Raw genomic sequence first — 19,800 nt, 5'->3', positions numbered from 1 at the left:
ACTTTTGTTTTTTTGACAAACGGGGTGACCCTTCCCCAGCTAATTACTCTTCTGCAACTTGCAACATATTGCAGCAAGTTCGTCTCCTCTATTTTAGAGGTCACACACAAAGAGATGCATTTATCCAAGCTATCTTTAAATCCCACACCTTCATTTATGTCTGGAACGAACCACTTTGAAGTGCTCACTTGGGGAGAAGAGTGAGGCTGTATAACTCAATTCTCCATTGCCTTTCACTTCTGCCGACATTGACTCTCCGGGGAAAGAGGATGAAATGCTACCATTCCAATCTGGTAGGAGTTTGCATAGCTGTGTAACACCAGCTAAGGGGCAAAGCAATGGAGAATAGGACTAGCAATTTGAGGATGTCACCTGTAAAAAGAAAGAATGGTTTCTGTCATGCAAGTTTATTGCAGCCCAGAAATGTCTACAGTAACTATGGGCATATAATATGATGTGCAAGGTTTTTACAAATGGGGCCCTTGTGGCCTCTTGTCAGAACTGAATCTGAAGTGATGACAAGACATTTGTAAGAAGTCTTTCCTGGGATGCTGAAGGACTTCCACAAGGAATCAACTTGAAGATTGGGCTCTTGAGGCCTTCAGTCTAGAGGAGTCCTTCCAAAAAATGCTGAAGGATTTCAGTGAGGAACAACATACACAGGTACCCTGTGAAATACTGAAGGAACTAAACTGTTGGGTTTGAACTCTGCAGATCTCATGATTACAGAAGAGAAGTTTACAGGGTACACGACCAGCTAGTCTGCAGCATGAGGATCAGGTAAAAAAAAAAAAAAAAGAAAGAAAGAAAAAAGAAAACTCACACCTTCATAATGTTGCTGCTACTGATATCACTGCCAAAACACCACCATACCTCATTTGCCAAATGATTAGCTTAACTCACCAAGTATACTAACAGTTAGCATCGTTTCTCCCACCATGCAGATTTCCAAAAGATCACAAGAAGAAATTGAAGATGCCTCTTCTCCTAATGAGGCATTGCTGACAACGGACAAATCCATAAGGCATCGCCCACACGTGATCACTTCCTGTTCATTTTGATAATACAAACTCTTCCACACATCTCCAACTGCTGTTACACTACAGCTTTCTGGCTAGACCTCTGTTCCCAACCTTACAAAGTAGCTCCCATTGCTTCAGTGGTCCCAGTACCAAACAACGAAGTAGTGCTCAAACACATTCAGGAAAGCAATTATTAAGTACTGTACCACTGCAAAGGCATGAAATACTTTCAATTTTTGTCTTCTTTAATCTTGGATTTGTTAAACAATGATAAAGAAGGGAGTCCAGTATTAGTTTCAGGATTGCAGTGTTTGGTGTCCACGCTAACCCCAAAAGCTGACCAGTCTCTGTAATGTATTTGCACAGAAACAAAAGATAAAGATAAATATAAAAGATATAAAAAGAGTCTGCAAACTCATTTACTAGAAATACAGTCATAGCCACTAGCACCACCAGAACAAAAAGCATAAGTAGTATGAAAAGCATCCCCTTTGTCCAGACAGAACCTACCTGAAATCAGGAGCTTTACCATGCAAAAGCTTCAACAGGGGCTGCTTCAGCTCAGGCTACCTAACTAAAACATCCCTTGTCCCACTAATTAACCTTTCAGCCTGCTGAAGTTCATCCCAAATGTACTTCAGGCTCTTTTGCCTAACTAAGATTTTTTACAAACACCCTCTAATAACAAAAGCATGCTGTGGGTCTGCCTTGCCCTTGGGGAGTCACCACTTAACTCCATGCATACAGTTGGCATCGCCTTTATCCCCTCTTTCCAAATTCCTCTATATCTGACCTTGCTGGAAGTTGCACAGCCTTCTATTTTCTTGACATTGAGTTTATTATAAAAATAAGCAAAGGACGACCCCAGAAGAAAGTCAGCAAAAGATGATTGTTCCCGGTTCCACTGATAAAACCAGTGCAGGTCTGCCCAGAAACATCCTCTGTCTGTAAAATGAATATAACATTTGCTACTATCGCAGGGAGCTCATTAGTGTTCCTACAGCAATTACAGGTTGGGTGAGGAACTACAGTAAGAAAACAAAGAGGCATCACAAGTGGATTAAACATCACTGTGCATGGGAGCAGGGCAATGCCCACAGGGGATTCAGACGGAGCAGTGAGGAGGGGGGGAAGGAAGCAAGGAGAGAACACTGTTTGAAACCAGAAAGTTAGCTCTCTGCCTTGAAATGCCTTCACTGTAACAATACGTAACTTAATATGAGGCCTGGGGATGCTCTGCAGTGCTGCTGTGATGGGCATGGCTGTGTGTCAGCTCTTTTCTCACCGGTCTGGGCAGTGAGGCAGAGCACTCTCACCACAGCATCTCAGCTGCTACATGACTATGGAGAGCACATGCCTGATTTGATTTTAAATACAAAGAGCGTTGCCTTTAATTGAAACTTTGTGCATGAAAAGTTTATTAAGTTAGACAGCGATGCCGCAGAGAAGCAGTGGTAGAAATTGCCCTCGGGCTGATCCTTCCTAGTCTGCCATTAGGTGCTGTTACACTTAATTGCTGGTGAAAGCAACTTAGCGCTTGATCACATTATTTTCACATTAAACCTTCCCATTGACACAGCTCCTTTGTTAGAAGCAGATCCTTCAAGTATACTTGCACAGACAGCACCTTAAAACCAACAGGAGCTTTACAAGCAGAGGAAGTTACTGATGTTTGTGGAGAAGCCTGCAAGATTAAAGCCAGGAGAATTCAGTCACCAATATAACGAGTCTATTTTGTATTTCCTTAACGTCTTTCAGACTAAGGTCTTTAGAAAGGACAAGTCTTGTAAGCACAGACGATAGTTAACATAACTGAGCGGGAGCATCGCGTTTCACAGGGAAAGCATTGCTAATAATTACAGATTCTTCAGGGACTTTCCAGTGGCAGCTGAAAAAGCCATAATTATGCCAAAAAATAATAAAGATACGCAGACTAAAAATTCCTGTTTAAAAGATGCAAAAGCAATACCTAAAAAGTTAGAAACTGATAAGAGGCGGCTAATGGAGTAAACGAGATATCAACAGACAAAATTAATAACAAGAGATGTATTCAAACATACGAAAAACGCTAGAAGCAAGCACATACACTGATGGTAAAACTATAGAAAGATGCAAAAAAGGCAGAAATGCCTCATAGACACTCTTTACAGCTAGGATTAAGGAGTTCAACAAAAATGTTATGGCTCAACTTGGTTTGATCAGATTACTGACAAACAAGCAACTAAATTGCCTGCATTAACATGGGCTGTCTGCCAAAGGTTTAAAAAAAAAAAAAGGGAAAAAAACGAAATCAGCAGGTCAAGATAACAAAGACCAAGGAGTTTAAAGGAATTAGAGGATTGTTAACCTTTTAGAACATCATGGAAAACAACCTCATAAATGCCAGAAGTTGCAGGATAGCCAAGAAGTTTCAATTTTAAAGAGTTACGGATGACTCTGGATAACTGAAGACCGTCTAGCCTAGTCTTAATAATTGGCAAAATAAAAAAAGATTTATTCATGAACTATCAACAAAGAATTGCAGACTAGAACTATAATTGCAGCGTTTCATGGAAAATTGGTTTCAACAAACCACACTTATCTTTTCTGTTTTTCTGGCAGGATTACAAACCTGATTGATAATGGTAGCTGTGAGAATGAAGAGGACTTGAACTTCTCTAAGGTTTCTGCCTCAACTGTACCTAAATTCTTACTTAAACTCCAATGTTCTGCTCACCAACCATATTAAGCAGATTATTCACTGACTGACCTCAAACTGTAGCTATTAAGGGACAGCTACAAGAGAGTACAGCAAACACAGAGATTGGTTTGGGGTACAGCCTTGGACAGTATACTGTAAAAGATAAAGGTAGGAACAAAACTACTGTCAGTACAATTAACAGAAAACAAAGATGAGAAGTGGTAACCTCGGATTCTCCAAATGCTGATATTAAGCAGTGAGAAGAAGGTTACCATTAAAACAAAATAAAAGTTATTCAGGGCAAAATATTATTAAAGACAACTAATGCTTGAAAGGCTCACCTGCCCATGCAGGCATTCAGCCTGTACCCAGCTATGCTTACAAGCCAATCTCATGCCTCTTGCTTCTGGATTCCAAGTCTTTCAGGACTTAAAAGGAGCTTAAAAGGAGGGAGAGCAACTGTTCACACTGTCAGGCAGAGACAGGACAAGTGGGAACAGCTTTTAGCAAAACAGAGGGAGATTTAGGTTCCAGGCAAAGAGAAATCTCTTTACTCAGGGGGCGGTGAGGCCCTGGCACTGCTGCCCACAGAAGTGTGGGTGCCCCGTCCCCACAGGCATTCAAGGCCAAGTTGGATGGAGCCTGTGATGCCTGAGCTGCCGCGTGGAAACCCTGGCCGTGGCAAAGGGCTGGAACGCAGTGGGTTAAGGTCCTTCCCAACCTAAGCCGTTGTGTGAGTCTAAGACACAGAGAGATGCAGCAGTGCTGAGAATCGTTACCAGGGAAGTCTGCTGGGGAGGGAAACCTTAAAGTTTCAGACTACTAATATGCAGTGATTCACGGCAGAGATCAGGCTACAGGAGTGAAATGCCAGTTGGTGACGTGAGGCAGGGACCTGAGGTAGGTAATGAAGCTAAGAGACAGGGCTGCAAGCTGAATGACCACATTCAGATGGCAGCATGAGATGCTTACATGCCAGCAGGGCCATCAGCAACTGTAGGCATTTGGGATACAGTTGTAACTGGGCCCTGAAACAACTTCAGCTGCACCTGGAAAATGACTCGGGGCAATCTGCAAACATTGCAAGGCTGAGATACCCGTGCCCCTCTGCACCTCTACAGATCTGCTGCTCTGCCTGAATTTGGAAGAACTGCAGCCACCCTGCAGGCCCTTCCCAGGGGTCACAAGTGGGTCCAGTCCCAGAGAAGAGCCTCAAGAAGGATCTGGGTGACGGAACACAGCGTACCCTCACACGGCCGCCGAGGATCCCAAACTGGGAGGAGCGGCTGATGCAGCAGAAGGCCGTGCAGCCGTCCAGAGGGATCCGGGCGGGCTGGAGAAACGGCTTGAGGGGAATCCCAAGGATTGCAGCAAGGGGAAGTGCAAAGTCCTGCCCTCGGGGAGGAACAGCCCGAGGCACCAGGGCACGTGAGGAGTGACCAGCTGGCAAGCAGCCCTGCAGAGAAGCCCCTTGGCCGCCAACACTCTCCAAAGCACACCTGGAGGCAGCTTTGGCAAGGGACGTAAAGACTGACAAAGGCTTCCTTCCACAAGGACATTGGCCAGAAAAAGGAGAGCAAAGCAAACATTCACCCCCAACCAACCCACAAATAAGACAGGAGAACTAATGGCTAACAAGTGACATGGAGGAGACAGAAGTTAATATTAAAATTCATACCCCTAAGGAGGATAACACACTCTAATAGGAACATGCTATGATGTTCATGGCTCTCCATGACCCAAGACATGTTAAAAGTTACCCCAAAAGGGAACAGATTAGGTTAGGATGTAAGGAAAAGTCCTGGAGGGTGCTGACGAGGGGCGGGAAGGGAGAGATTGAGGAGACACGAGGAACAGAGAAGCTGTGCTGCTCCTTCCCCACCAAGACAGGGATCCTTCTTGCTAAGCACTGCCCCTCCACTGCTTGGTGAAAGACACCCAGCAGAGCATTTACTTTGCTAGCACTGCTATCAAACACCAGCACGGTCGCAGTACAGCACTGATCAATGGCAACACCAGATCCATTCCATTGGTGGCTTCCATCAATATTTATTTGTCACTGTTTGTGAACATGTCCCAGTGAAAGTCCTTGGATGGACTCGGGCAGGCAAATGCCAAAAATAGGAACGCCGCAACAACCGGGCAGCAAACCTCCACCTGTCTGTGCTCTTGTGATGGCATCGCGGAGTCACACTCAGCCCATGACCTCACAATGGCCGGGTGCCTATAAATACCCAGCGGGCCCAGCCCGCATTGAGTCTTGCTGGCGACTCTCGAGGTGTGCGCGTCTTCCTGTGGGAGCACGAGACACTGAGACCTTGCCAGTGCGTGAGACAGCAGTCTTGCGAGTTTATATTGTGAGTGGAGGCGCGGAGACTGCCGACTGCTCTGCAAGAGGCAGCCTCCAGCAAATCCATCCTTGGGGCTCCCACTCCATCCTTGGAGCCCCACAGCGCCAGGGCAGCCGCAGCCATGAGCCGGGAGGCGGCTCCCAACCGGAGGCGCAAGGCGTGGGTCTGGCCGGTGGAGGCCCGCGAGGAGCGGTGCCCCATCTGCCTGGACCACATCGTGGACACCATCCGCGCCCTGCCCTGCAGGCACATCTTCTGCAGGGTCTGCATCCAGCAGTGGGCCGCCAACAGCGCCAACTGCCCCCTGTGCCGCCAGAGGATCCTGAGCAAACAGTGCCTGGACTGGCGCCCCTCGGGTCGCCCCCCGACCCGCCGGCACCCGGGAAGGCTGCAGCGCACCAGGGAGCGGCAGGAGACAAGATCGGCCCACCGCTCCCGCAGCGTCCCAGCACGGCGCAGCCGCTCCAGGTCCCCCCGCCCGCTGGTGCGCAGCTCCTCCTGGCACGGGGAGCCCAACCAGCGCAGCCGCTTCGAGGAGCCACCGCGGGAGGACGAGGACCGCGAATGGCTCAGGCGGGCGGCGCGGGAGCGGCAGATGGGCGCCGGAGAGCACGCGCGGCACCCCGACTTGTGAGCGGGCGGCCCGACCTCAGCCGGGAACGGCACGGGGACGGAAAGAGCGGGCGGGGAGAGGCTGAGGCACCGCACGGCTCTTCCGCCTCAGCTCCGGCCGACCGTCGCTTCCCCGCGCTGCCGGAGAAGACCACCGGCAGCTCGAGCTCATCCTTCCGTCCCCCGCTCATCAGCCTCGGTCAGCCCACGGTGCCCGGCTTTGGGCCGCCGCTACCACCGAGCCGGGCACTGCACAGAGCCCAGCAAACAGCGCCGAGTGCCGGAAGAACACAACACCTCCGCTACGACGACAGCTGGGATGGCCCTCCTGCCACAGAGAGGGCGCGGGGGGAGCTGGGCACTGACAATAAACATCCACACACCCTGAAATGAGCAGTTGTTGCGTCTCTTTCTTTCTGGAAGCTAAACTGTAAGCCTGGAATCCCAGTGCAAACAGGGACGGGGAACGAGGAAAAGGTGAAACCGTTGACTTCCAGAACCCTGAGAGCCCGAGCTGTGTGACTGCGTGGCAGCACGCACCAGGGGGGCAGAGGGCTGAGCAGGGCTCTGCCTGCTGCTGCAGCACAGCCCGGCCGTGTGCCAGCTGTACCTGAGGCTGCACAGCCACCAGCGACCCAGGCAGGGGCTTTGGCACAGCACCTGGGGAGCACAGAGCCCAGATGCTGCTGCTGCCTGTCCTCCTCTGGAGCTGCTGCAGACGGGGCCTGTCCTGCCCGGCAGCAGCCAGCCACACAGGCTGGGCCTCAGGGCTGCTTCTGGGGCAGCTCTCCTTCACATCTGCTCCACGGAAGGTGCCGCTGGGGCTCCCCTTTTCAGGCCAGCTCTGGCCTTGCCCTCTTGGAGCAGGTGGGGAGAATACCTCTTCAGGAAGGCATTGTTGTAAAAGAGCTGCTTTTTAAAAATGCAAAGCAGACGAGTTGCCGCTGCTTTGAGAAAGGAGGACTAAGGCATTTAATTGCAAATGATAAACGCAGATATCAAAAAGCTCTCTCATTCTGCTTAGGCTGACCACTGCTTTGTGATGCAACACCATTAAGTCACAACCACCACCATCATTTTGCTGTCTGGGAACAGAACAGTATAAGACTGTCAAAAAGAAAACAATTTAGCGACCCAGATGCCACTACTTTGCAGCACTTTACTCCCAGTTTGGTCCCAGTGCACATCATCTCAGTTTGGTCCCAGTGCACATCATCAGTGCACTCATCACTCACAACAACCAAACATTTGCTCAGTGAGAACGGCAACCACTGCCGCCAATCCAGACAGATGCATTTGTTTCACAAAGCAAGGTCAGGTACCCCACCAGTTTTATGGCATTTTCAGTTTTTATAATTAATAGAACAAATTTTTATTACTTATATACATTAACAACATATAATGTTGTGTATGTCGTCCAAGACAATTCCTCTTCATTCAGTGCAGACCAGATAAGCCACAAGGTTGGACAGCTGTGTTGCAGTAGAAAGCCAAGCAATGGCTTGCAACCAGCACACTCACCCATCCGCCAGGCCTACCAAGACAGCCATCATCATCATCTCTCCTTCCTACTTTGTTCCATTTGGCACAAACTATTGGCTGTCCATCCTGCTGCTTTTCACTCGAAGTTCTTACAATGTCAGCTTCAACTCTAATTGTAACCAGCCAAAATCAGAAGTGGCCACGAGGGGTAGAAGAAGGCAACCACAGGAATTCTGAGAGCTGTGGCTAGCACATCTGCAGCCTGGGGCCTGTGTGAGCCCTGAATGCAGAGCCCTTCATCTTTGCAAATCCTTTGCCAGGAGCTGAGGGCAATAGCAGTAGCTTACTCTAAGAGTCTCTCATGCTGATTTACCTTGGTCTGAGTAGTGATAAATAAGAAGCATGTAAATTCGTCTGCTTGTTGCACGTAGAAGACATTTATACTTTCTGTTAATTGATTATTAGAAATAGATAAGGTCTGCTAAGGAGGGCATTGCTCCCTACCCTGCGAACATACTGCCTTGCCTCCGAATACCTGACACCATGTATAGATTATCCTGCAGTCTATGTAGATAAAGCTAACATCTGCTGTTACACAATGCCTGACCCTTTTTAGCAGGTTTGCTTTCTAACACGCTGCAAGGAGTTCCACCAGCAATTGTGCTACACAACTGCGTATGTTACGGGGCCACTGATGTTGTTTTTAAAAAAGTCAGGCTGCAGTTTCACAACTCCTTTCACAGAGCTTTCCATGGCACCACGGCAGCCACACGCAGCCCATTTCCCACAGCCTGGCTGACGCGGCGTTGGATTCCCTTCTGCCTGCAGCCTCATAACAGAGAGGGCAGGTAGGGAAGATGACTTCAAGGAGAAGAACTGCTGAAACTGTCACTGAGGTCCCCATAAATATTCCCCATGGACCTCATTACACATTTGAGCAAACATTACCTTCACTCACACAGCTAAATTTCCTGTTTGCTTGGCTGATCAATTCCTCATCAAATTTTAATGTGGGGTTCAGGCCGTCTGCGGCGCTTTAATTAGGCCTAAGATTGCACAGCGTTGGAGGCAAACTCAGAACCACCCAAGCCCCCACTGCCTGTGTATTCAGGGGGAGGGGAAGGGGGACAGGAGGAAATGAAGAGGCCGAGAACTAATTAACTCCTGTTACTAGGACAAGTCTGCTCTCTAGTGGTCACACCGCTCAAAACACAGCGCATAAAAACGCTATGCAAAAGAAAACGTCTCAAAGAGTAATCGAACCCCTCTCCATCGAATAGGAGGAAAAGAAAAGAAGCGAAACCTATCGTGCTTACTGCAAATGGGAGCATTTATTTCCCCTACGAAGTCTTATCTTTCCCCCCCCCTCCAGAATTCATACTCCTATAGGTGCAAGAGCAAAACGGGATTAATTGTGAACGCATTAAAAGGAAACACTTCTTATTTCCCATATCGTTTGAAACTGTTCCTGCTGCTCAGAGCAATCCATACACCCAGCCGTCCATAACCATGAGCAGCTGCCTTCAGGCATCACCCAGGAGCACCCGGACCTGCAGCCAAGTCTGGGTACTTCTGTGAGTTTTGCTTGCATTAAATGCAAAGCTTTGCATTTTGCTGCATTTCACAAATCCAACTGGAAACTTCTCTTTGGCTATAGAGACAATCACACATTTTGGATTGCATCACAGCTGAGATTAAGAAACCTAGTGTTGTAGGAATACTCCGACCACCCTCCTAACGTAAACAAGATAAACCAGTACGCTGAAGTATTAGACTTCTATTAGCAATCTGACTTCAAATCAAGATGTGCCACTGTGTTCTATAATTTCCTGAAAAGAACATGTACCCGTTCCCAAAAATGCACACATACTGCATGAGGGGTGGGCGAGAACCAAAAGCAGTTTTCACCACAGAGCAGTTAACACTTCTGCACAGCAATGCTGCACAAGGACAGCCAGCTCCATCCAGAACACACGGACTGTGGAACCTCCAGCCTCAGGTTTGAGGAGTTTGCCAGTAGCAGCTAGCCAAATTTCCTCCAATTAAAATCTGTATCTATTCACTGAAAGAAAATGGGCTGGAAAGAAGTGAAAACAAAATGAACTCCTTATTTTCCTTTGCAGCTTGGGAGTGGTTGTTTAAAATATTACTCCACATGCTGCAAAAGCATCGTACGTATTTAAAACAGCTGTTTATTTCATAGAGACTCTACCCAACTTGGATTTTCTTAAAAATCAGTTTCTTTGGGAAGACATTAATAATATCAGCATCTGCAAGAGCACTGAATCACTGCTGAGTGCCATTGTATAGCAGTTGGTGCCTTAAGGAATGCAGTATCATGTGCAGAACAGATCCCAAAAGTCACCAGGCAAGTGTATATTTTCAAGTACAAAATCTGATTCTTAACTGTATCTCTCTCTTAACAGATGTCAAGATGGCTGTCTTAAATCTGACAGACACGCAATCTAAATTTCTTTACAGCAAAGACCAGAATCAGCAGTTCATCTGAGCCTAACCTCTCTGCTTGAAACCTACGTGCACTTAATTTAGGAATTACAAGTTAATTAGGACAAATTATTATAATACAAATTATTAAAATGCCACTTAGCATGAAGAACAAGCACACCAGAGGGTTTAAAAAACCAACACATTAGCTTGACAGTGTAGTCACTGTGTCTGACAAGGCCTGAACCACCCAATGCCTTTTTCCTGCACCAGGAACTACATCATATTGTAGGTCTGCAAAAAAACAATAGTGCAGGATCTTACTCCAGAAGAGTCTGGAGTCTGGGGTCTGAGCAAGGACAGACTTCCATCCCATATTTAGCATGAAAACGCATCTAGAAGTCTAGAAGAAGAGCAGAATCAAAGAAAAAAGACTGCTTATTCCTCAGTTAACCAGAATTCATTTAGAAGATAAAGAGATATTCAATGCAAAAATGCAACAGGAAGGATTTTCTGCCTCATTTCTAGTTCTCCACTATGATTCTGAGACATTTATTGGTCACAGACTATGTCAGGCCATAGCATCATCTTAGCTTTGTCTGTCTTCCACAGACAACACTCATCTGTATTTATTCCCTATATGAATAAAAAGCTATCCCCAGCCCTCAGCTACTTTGCTTACAAACAAACAAAGAAGAATCCAAAAAGCTGTAAATTATTAGAACTATATTAGCATCAATACTCATGAGTAACCAAGTAAGCTGAGTTCTGCTAAAGCCACCAATAAACACCAGCAAGCATCCTTCATCTTCACACGCATGCTAGAAGGCAGACGACATCTCAGAAGTCTACAAAACCCAAGTTGTGCAAAGGCACTCCTCCTCCTCCCCCAGCCCAGACTGAGCAAGCATTTGGCCCCTTGCTTGAAGCTTCTTTCCCACCTCAAATGCCGCTGCAGCTGCTGCACATCAACACTCAGCAGCAGTTTAAGACAGAAGATCAGACACAGAATCCCACTGCCTCTGGAAAGGCAGAATGCTTTAGTTCATGGATATGCAGTTTCTCCTTCCTCCAGCTCAGACCTCAGGTGCTGGCGGGACAACAGAGCTGAGATTCAGCCCACAGACCCAGAACAACCACTGCTCCAGAGGAGGTGTCATTTACCACAGGCAGCTTTTATTTCCAAAGGGTTTCCACTGTCAGGAGTTCTCCCCGAATCAATGTTATCAATCCCACTTGTAATTTTACAAACTTCAAAGGGTTAAGACAGCAAGCACACTTATTGACTGGTGCTTCTTGGTGGGATCAGTAAAGCATGACTGATTAGAGCCCAGTTCTAAAGAGCCCAGCTTTGTGAGGCTGGAATAAATAGGAGTCTGTCAATAACTCAGATCCAGGCATATTGACATAGTTTACAGCCTCAATAGGCAATTAACACTTTACAGTGGATATTACCCAGTGGCCTCTCCATGTTTTACTGCACATTTTCTGCCGTCAGCTGCAATATTGAAGGTTTGGAATAGAAATGATATTGGACAGACAGCACCTTCGTTCAGCTGCTCAGAAATTTCTTTAACATCTGGGAGACATCACAGTTGTGTTCCTCCCTATTCACTCACACCCATTGTCTCAGTTCCTCCACCATTTACAGCTTTTAGCCTGCACCGGAAAACTCAAGAAACTCTTAACTGAGTAATTAAATCTGTTGCATGACAAAAGAGTGACAACCCCAGCCTTTTCTCCTCCACGGGAGAAGCTAAGTTGACCAACAAATACCTCTTTGGCAGACAAATTACACTGACAAGTAACCGAAACTTAGCCAGGAGCACTTAAAGCTGAAATAGCTGATGCCAGTTAGGTTCAGCTCATGCTCATCTCTCATCATCAGCTCCAAGCCCACACCAACACAGAACTGCAGCAGTGCTTCCACTAGTCTCACACTCACAGAAAAAGAGGGAAGGGGAAAAAAAAAAAGCCTACAAGATGGATCCTTTCTTGGTTTTCAAGCTGATCAGCCCTAGAGAAACAGGATAGTTTAGCAGTTTGATGCAACCATCATGATATTTTATTCCAATGCTTCTTCACCAACAACATCAAAAGACAAAGCCATGCAAAACAACTGAGAACTCCTCCCAGGCCTGCTGGTGTTGGCACACAGCCACCTGCCCTACCACCACACAGACGCAGAGGCCAAACCAGAAAGCTGAACCAAAGTACAATTTACAGCATTTTGCAACATCTACCCATAAAAAAAAAAAAAAAAAAGAAACCTCTTTCCCTTATTAGCAACAAAAAACAATTTTACATACTTACCGCAGAAGGAAGAACTTGAGACAAAACCTCCTCAACCCAGCAGCACTCTGCTGGTAGCCCAGAACAGACCCACTTCACCCAGCATGGCTGCAGCTGCTGCTGGTTTTGTGTTGAAGAGCAGGTGGCAGGGCACATCCCCCAGCCCAGCACTGCAATGGGCCACAGGACTGGGGGGCGAGTGGAAGGGTTCTGTTCTCCTCGACTTGAGATGGTTTGGAAGTTTTAATGATTTGCTGTCAAATCATTAATTTCCTAGGTGTGCTTTTGAGGTGTAATGGAGGAGAAAGCTCCCCAGTGAGACTGCAGCATTCTTTAAGGCTGACACATGAAAATGAAGAGGTTTTTACTTCTTAAAGCTACGCAAAGTTACTGAAGTGAGACACACAAAGTTACTGAAATGAGACACACAAGGTTCTGAATGAGAGAGAAAAGGCCTCATTGCTGGTTCATATAAGGCCCAAGTGAAGTTACATGGAGATCAGCAGCACCATTAAACATGAGTCACAGAATTCCCATGGCACCATTTTCAGCAAGAAAAAGAAATCATTTGCACTATTTGCCTCTTGCAGAGGATTCTCTCTCTTAGCTCCCCTTGCTGTTCTGTAGATCACAGATTACACGACTGTGAGGGGCGATAGGGGATTGATCTTTATTTATTCTGTGTTCAGCAGCAAAAGACACCAGTGGAATATCCAAGAGCAGCAAGAAACTAACCCAGTTACCAATATTTCACTTACTCAAAAATTGTGTAACGCTTGTAGATCACTATAAAATAATAATAGTCTATAAAATAATAAAATGTATTTTGCTCCTTGCTTTTTTGACTACTGAAATATTGCATTAGTTTAAACTTATTTTGGGCAGAGTGAATGTATCAAATAATTGAAATTGGTATCCTGTATTTACATGCATTAGGTGGATTTGCAAATCTGTTTGCCATGAACCATTCTCATTTACCTTCAAAGTTAAGAATTTTGAATTATAATCTGTTTAATGAAAACCTTGGACAAATATAACTAAGGACAAAGTCATCAGGCTGAAGAGGAGGGAGAGCACAGTTTTCCAAGGATGCCTGTTTTGCTACGCATCTTTTAGTCCTGTGTCAAAGACTTCCTACACACTGGGTGTCCGTTGGTGATGCTTGAATACAGAGTTATCCAGCTAAGCCTGGGATAAGTTTGGTCTGGAGCCAGAAGCACAGGAGCTTAATCCCAAGTGTTATTTTGATGACAGTTTCTGCTTTTACCAGAGTAGAAATCTGGATCCAGGGACCAGTGACAGAAAGGAAACTTTGTGCTCCTGTGTTAATCATGTGTCTGCTGATCACAAATCTCAATAACATGAAAGAAAATAGTTAAAGAATAGCAGCAAGATCAGAGATAACAGCTGGATATGTAGTGGCTGGCCTTCCTTTTTGTGTTTCTTTTGAGAGAGAGAAATAGCATAGTGGCTTTCTTCCCTCTCCCTGCCTCTCCATATGTGGGACCTGTACTCTCAGAAATGCCATTCTTGCAGCTTGCTGGGACCTGTTTCCTCCAGCAAAAAAAATAAAATTTTAAGTCACCCTTCTGAAGGCAGAAAAGATAAATAAGCATAGTCCCAAAAATGAAACCAACCATTTCTCTCTGCCATTTCTACACGTTCAAAAGAAAAAGCCTCCCTAGCAGACTGCTGGAGACATTGCCAAAGGACACAAAGTACAGCCTGGTCCTGAGTGGGTACCTGAAGAAAACAATCACTTCAAACCCATTGTCTTCAATAACTCTTACTGACACCCCCAAAGAATGGACTACATAAGAACAAAGTGAACCACACGCAGACAGCACATTTTCCCAAGCAGGAGCAGTCCTGAAGGTCTGAGTTCTGGACTTGAAACTGCAAACTGCACCAAGGGGCAAAGGGTTTGTCAGGAAACAAGGTGATGTTCAACCAAAACACAGATGGGCAGCTCTGGTCTTAAGGAATCCTGGGGGTTAGAGCCTCAATTAAAGGGGGAAAAAAGATCCCAGCAGTGAACTCAAGCAATCCATAACTCTTACTCTGTGCTTGCACTAAGCTTGTTTCCTCTGTGGTCCCTTTGCTGGGTGCTGTCCCCACTGTACCCATGGATGCAGGCACGCCTGCTCTGGTAGCCATGACCCTCACACAGCGCTCTGCCAGGCGAGGACATCTGGCAAATCCTCTGATCTGAAGTCCTGTGGTTTCCTTTGTGATGCGGCAAAGCACATGGCCCCCAGCACATCTGTATAATTAATGAGAGGGGAAAATAAGCAACAACAGAAAAAAAGAAAAAAAAAAGAGAGAGAGAGAAATAAAAGAGCTCTCAAAGAACAAAAGTCGTTCAGGGTCAGCAGAAGGTCTGAGAGCAAAATGATCTCTGCTGCACAGAACTACAGGATGGTTCTGCCTCCATGCATTGGGGTATCTGGGAGATGGAAAGGGTGCTGATTGCACCACGTGCTGCTGAACAAGTTTCTTCATCTTTTCAGATGTGTTTCACCAGTTCCTGACCTGCAGGGCAGGGATGCTGTACTTACATGTAAAACCCTGGTCTCAGCTGGACCCAATAATAGGACAAGGAAAAAATAGTCATCTGGCTATTGCAACTGGGAGTTACTACCATATCTGCAACACATTTTCAACACTGCTTGTTGTGTTTTGCTGCACTGATCTTTCAGCGTATTAATGGGGACATGTGGCATCAGGACAGCAGAAGGCTTAACAGAGCTGGCACCTGAGTGCACACAGCAGCAGCACCAAGAGCTGCACGATACTGGGCAGCCCCACATGGGGCAAGGATAGGTCAGCACCTCTGGGAATCCCTGGAGCCATCGCATCCCCTCTGAGCCTTTTCCATCCTTTGCAACAGCAATATTTGGAAAAAGTGGAAACAGAAATGAGCCTTTTTCTCTCAAAGGAGAAAATCTGAAAATTCAAAGGAAACTTTTGGTGTGATTTATATTTGAAAAAAAGAGCACGGGTAGGGGCTGAACTCCCATGTTTTATATTACAGATGTTCTCCTGCTCAGGTTTGTGGCGGCACCCTCCTTCACGGGACTTTGTTTCTATTTGCAAAAGCCTCAGAGTTATTCCACTGCATTAATGGATACTTAACATGGTACCAAGTATTTTTTTGTGAGCCTTTATTTTAGATTTCCCATCATTATGAATTCATTTTACATTGGAAGTGGCAGTCCAACTTCTAATTAATTCACCTGGTGTTAACATGGCTCTTGCAAGTGTGCCCATAGGTGCTCAAGTGCAATTTAGCATTAGTTAAGTGAGAGTTAATGGACACTAAAAGTGCCACTTATTTTCCAAGTGATCCATTAGGTTAAAAAAAAAGAAGAAGAAGAAGATAAAAGCCAGGCAGTGGATTCCTTTCATAAGATAACACAGAGATCTGCTCTGCACATGTCAGGTTTGTTTAGATACCAAGGGTGGCCTTTAAAGCACACACTGAGTGTATGCATATCTCAGGTGTCAGAGTGCAAGGAGCTGATGAGAGAAAGGCAAAGGGAGGGCAAAAAGTTGCATTGAAGATATGGAGGAAGGCAGGGAAGCCCAGGAGAGAAGGCAGTTATTGCCTGGTACCAGACAGACAGGTGATGCAGCCACTGTTCAGGCAGCAGTTCTGAACGAGCAGTAAACAGCAGTAGTTCATCAGTAGCTGCTTAGAAAAAAAGTCTCAAATAAGTGAAATTCGTTTTCCCTTTAGTAAGAATTATCTCTGAGCAACTGAGAAAGCAATAAACACACACTAAGCCTATCTAAGATTTAGTTTCCTCTTTCATGAATATGTCATCAGTAATTTGAATTATCTGTCTTATAACAGTTTTAAGATTGTTAATACAAAACAATATTTTCAGCAAGGTGAAGAGGAAGAAAGGATGCTTTTCCCTGATATTCTAATGAAAGTGAAGAGCTATGAGCTTTCTGAATCATTCTAAAAAGAAATAAATCGCTGAAACGAACTTTATCATGGGGCAAAGACAGTCAAAAGCAGCATTCGGGCTTAACATCCCATAGGAGTGAGCAACAGCTGCTGTTTAACCTACTGGGTAGATTCACCCCCTTCACTTTATATTGCATAACTTTGCTTCAGAAGGTGACACACAGGAAATCCAGACACACATATTCTGCAGCAGGGAAGGTCTGGGTGCTGTAGAACTTGCCTTAGTGAGCAACACTGTCAGCTTGATCCAAGCATTGCCCCAGCAAGAAGCACATGCCAAGTAACTGTAATATGGCAGATATACTTAATAATTATAATCTTACCAAATGACTAAACTTTGCTAGCATTTTTCCCCCTACCCCCTCCAAACCTCAGTGCACTGCACTGAATGCTTTAAAATTCAAAGGTTTTGTTCAGTGTGTGCTGACACAGAGATTCTCCCCATACCCAGTCCTATACTCAGGCTTATGAACCACAGCACTCAGTTTATCAGGAGAAGGCCGCACGAGGAGATGCTAAAGCAAGGCCAGAGTTCATTTTCTGAAGTTTGCCTTAAGAAAAGGGATGCTCTGAAGTATTCTGTTTGGATGTGAAAGACAAGCATTGATGCAGACTGATGGGGAAAACCATATGTACACACACACACACACAATACATACGTCTCTTGGAAATGGGGGCCAGAAAGGGGTGCAGTGACAGCAGCAGCAGCCAGCAGAGGAGATGTGGCTCTCAGCAGGCCATGGGGAACAGATGGAAGGGAGATGCAAAGGCAGCAGAGAGCTGCATGAAACAGAGCAAGGTGGGGGCAATGTGGGCAGCACATTTTGCTGCTTGCTTAATTCTTCCCTCTGTTGGTGCCAGCCTCCAAAACATCTTACTACCGCTCTGTTCCTCTCTGATGTAGGTAAGCATAGAACTCAACGGAGCATGATAAAACAACTTCATAAAGCACCTGAAAAGCAAATTTTGGAAAGCATTTTACTTCTGAAAATCTACTTTCATCAGTTTAAGGTAATTAGTTCTGGGAGATGACGATAGAACAGTGAAAGTTGCTGCGAGTGACAGCAATGAAACTCCTGACACAGACACGGTGCAGATTGCAGGACCAAATAACACTTCCTATGTTTCAGAAATCAGGCTGTCAACAGTGTTTCCAGGCCCTGAAATTAGCTGAAGTAATCAGGAGGTGTTGGCAGTAAGCAGCAGGCAGCTTGTTCACTTGCTTTTCTTTTTTACTGCTACTCCAACAACCTCTGCAGCTAAAGAAAATAATAATTTAAAATCATATCTGTAATAGCCTTCAGGTGAGCTTCCCCCTTCCTGCATCCATGGGGCAGCCTTCTGCAAGTGAATTTCTAATGGTGAAAGAAAGATTGACTTTGAATTTGTTCCTTTTGTCTTCATTTTTGTACAGCTTATCTGTGGTTCAATCATCACAATGTTCTCCCCATGGATAGCGGTGCTCAAGGAATCTGGTAATACTTAACAAAAATAAAACCAATAAAAGGATCCCGTCTGCCAAGCAGAAAGTAATTAAGGATCCTGGAACGAACAGAGGGCAGTAAAGTTATTGAAGGAGCTGTGTTATTAAGCAAGATAAAGCACAGCAGGACAGGTGCTGTGGGCTGAATTCTGTGCCCTGCACAGCAGTGTGTTGGGGCCTTGCACCACAGTGCTCAGGGTAGGATGGGGCTCAGGCTGCAGTGCCTCACTGCTCTCCTGCACCAGCCCTTGTGCAAATTGAAGTTCAGCAGTTGATTGAAATGAGGCTGAATAAATAGCTCCCAATATTTCTTAGCTAAAATTTGCTACTTAAAATTATTCTAGTTCACTTGGGAACTCTATTGGTTGGAGAATGGCTCTCTTTCTGTGTTTGTCACTCTGTACTGGAGATCTGTTAAACTCTGACTGGCAAATATTGCCTCCACTTCTGACAGGTGCCTGTGTGAAACAGAGCAGCAAAATAGAATCATAGGATTGTTTGAATTAGAAGGGACCTTTAAGGAAATAAGGCATGCTACTCAAACTCTGTACTCACAGTTCAATCTCATAGAATCACAGAATCACACAACTGCTTGGGTTGGAAGAGACCTCAAGGATCATGAAGCTCCAATCCCTCTGCTTCAGGCAGGGCCGCCAACCTCCACATTTAATACCAGACCAGGCTGCCCTGGGCACCATACAACCTGGTCTTGAACACCTCCAGGGACGAGGCATCCACAGCCTCTGTGGGCAGCTGTTCCAGCACCTCACCCCTCTCTCATGTGCACAGGAATGTCCATCTGGTGTCTTCGGGCAGGCTGCAATAGCAAGAACCCTCCACAACAGCTTGGCTCCCTGGGCACACCACGTCCCACCCAGGTCCCAGGGCACGGTGAGGACCTTCAACATCACCTCTGTGTAACCAAAACTCTCACTTAAATAACCATGCTAATCACTGCAATATTGAGATGTTTTCTGCCGTCACAATGTAGGAAGCAGTTATTTTTCCCACTTCACCAGACAAAGAACATTGTGTTGCTCAGAATCACATGGCAGGAGCGGAAGCGAAGCCAAGTCTGCTGGCCCTCATCATACCCTGATTCCTGATCTCCTTCATTGTGACCTAAGGAATCTGGGGATTTTCTCCCCTTTGTTTCTTTTTCTTCCTGTACTCAGAAGGTATTTATATTTTATTTTAAACCTTTTCCGTCCGGCCCTTTAGGCTAGAACCATAACCACAAATACACAGCTCTGGGAGTTAATGCTGTCCAGTGACTTCTCTAATTCTTACCGGCAGGACTGCACTGCAGCCTTTGTATTCCCTGATGATCTGAAATGCACACACAATGGGTAATGTGCACAGTAACTCAAACCCCTAGATTAAAACAAAATGGCTGTGGGCCCACCAAGGCCAATTCAGATATGCAGCACATGTAATTCTATCTGTTTAATTATACT

At 45.8% G+C, this 19,800-nt stretch overlaps 1 long non-coding RNA gene and 1 pseudogene across 1 annotated transcript in view; one reads left to right on the top strand and one right to left on the bottom strand.

The window, feature by feature from the left end:
- The window catches only part of LOC149915592 (uncharacterized), an 88,728-nt gene extending 75,161 nt beyond the window's left edge, over window positions 1-13,567 (bottom strand). The window contains exon 1 of the long non-coding RNA XR_016471879.1: window positions 12,906-13,567. This is a non-coding gene — a long non-coding RNA (uncharacterized LOC149915592). The remainder of the gene's footprint in view (window positions 1-12,905) is intronic.
- LOC149915593 (uncharacterized) lies at window positions 5,515-7,073 on the top strand (annotated as a pseudogene).
- Window positions 13,568-19,800: the final 6,233 nt, after the last annotated feature.

Source organism: Phasianus colchicus, chromosome 17 (assembly GCF_987193195.1).
Source record: "Phasianus colchicus chromosome 17, bPhaCol1.hap1.1, whole genome shotgun sequence".
NCBI classification, from domain to species: domain Eukaryota; kingdom Metazoa; phylum Chordata; class Aves; order Galliformes; family Phasianidae; genus Phasianus; species Phasianus colchicus.
The sequence above is the reverse complement of the archived record's forward strand: the minus strand, read 5'-3'. Positions and strand labels throughout refer to the sequence as shown.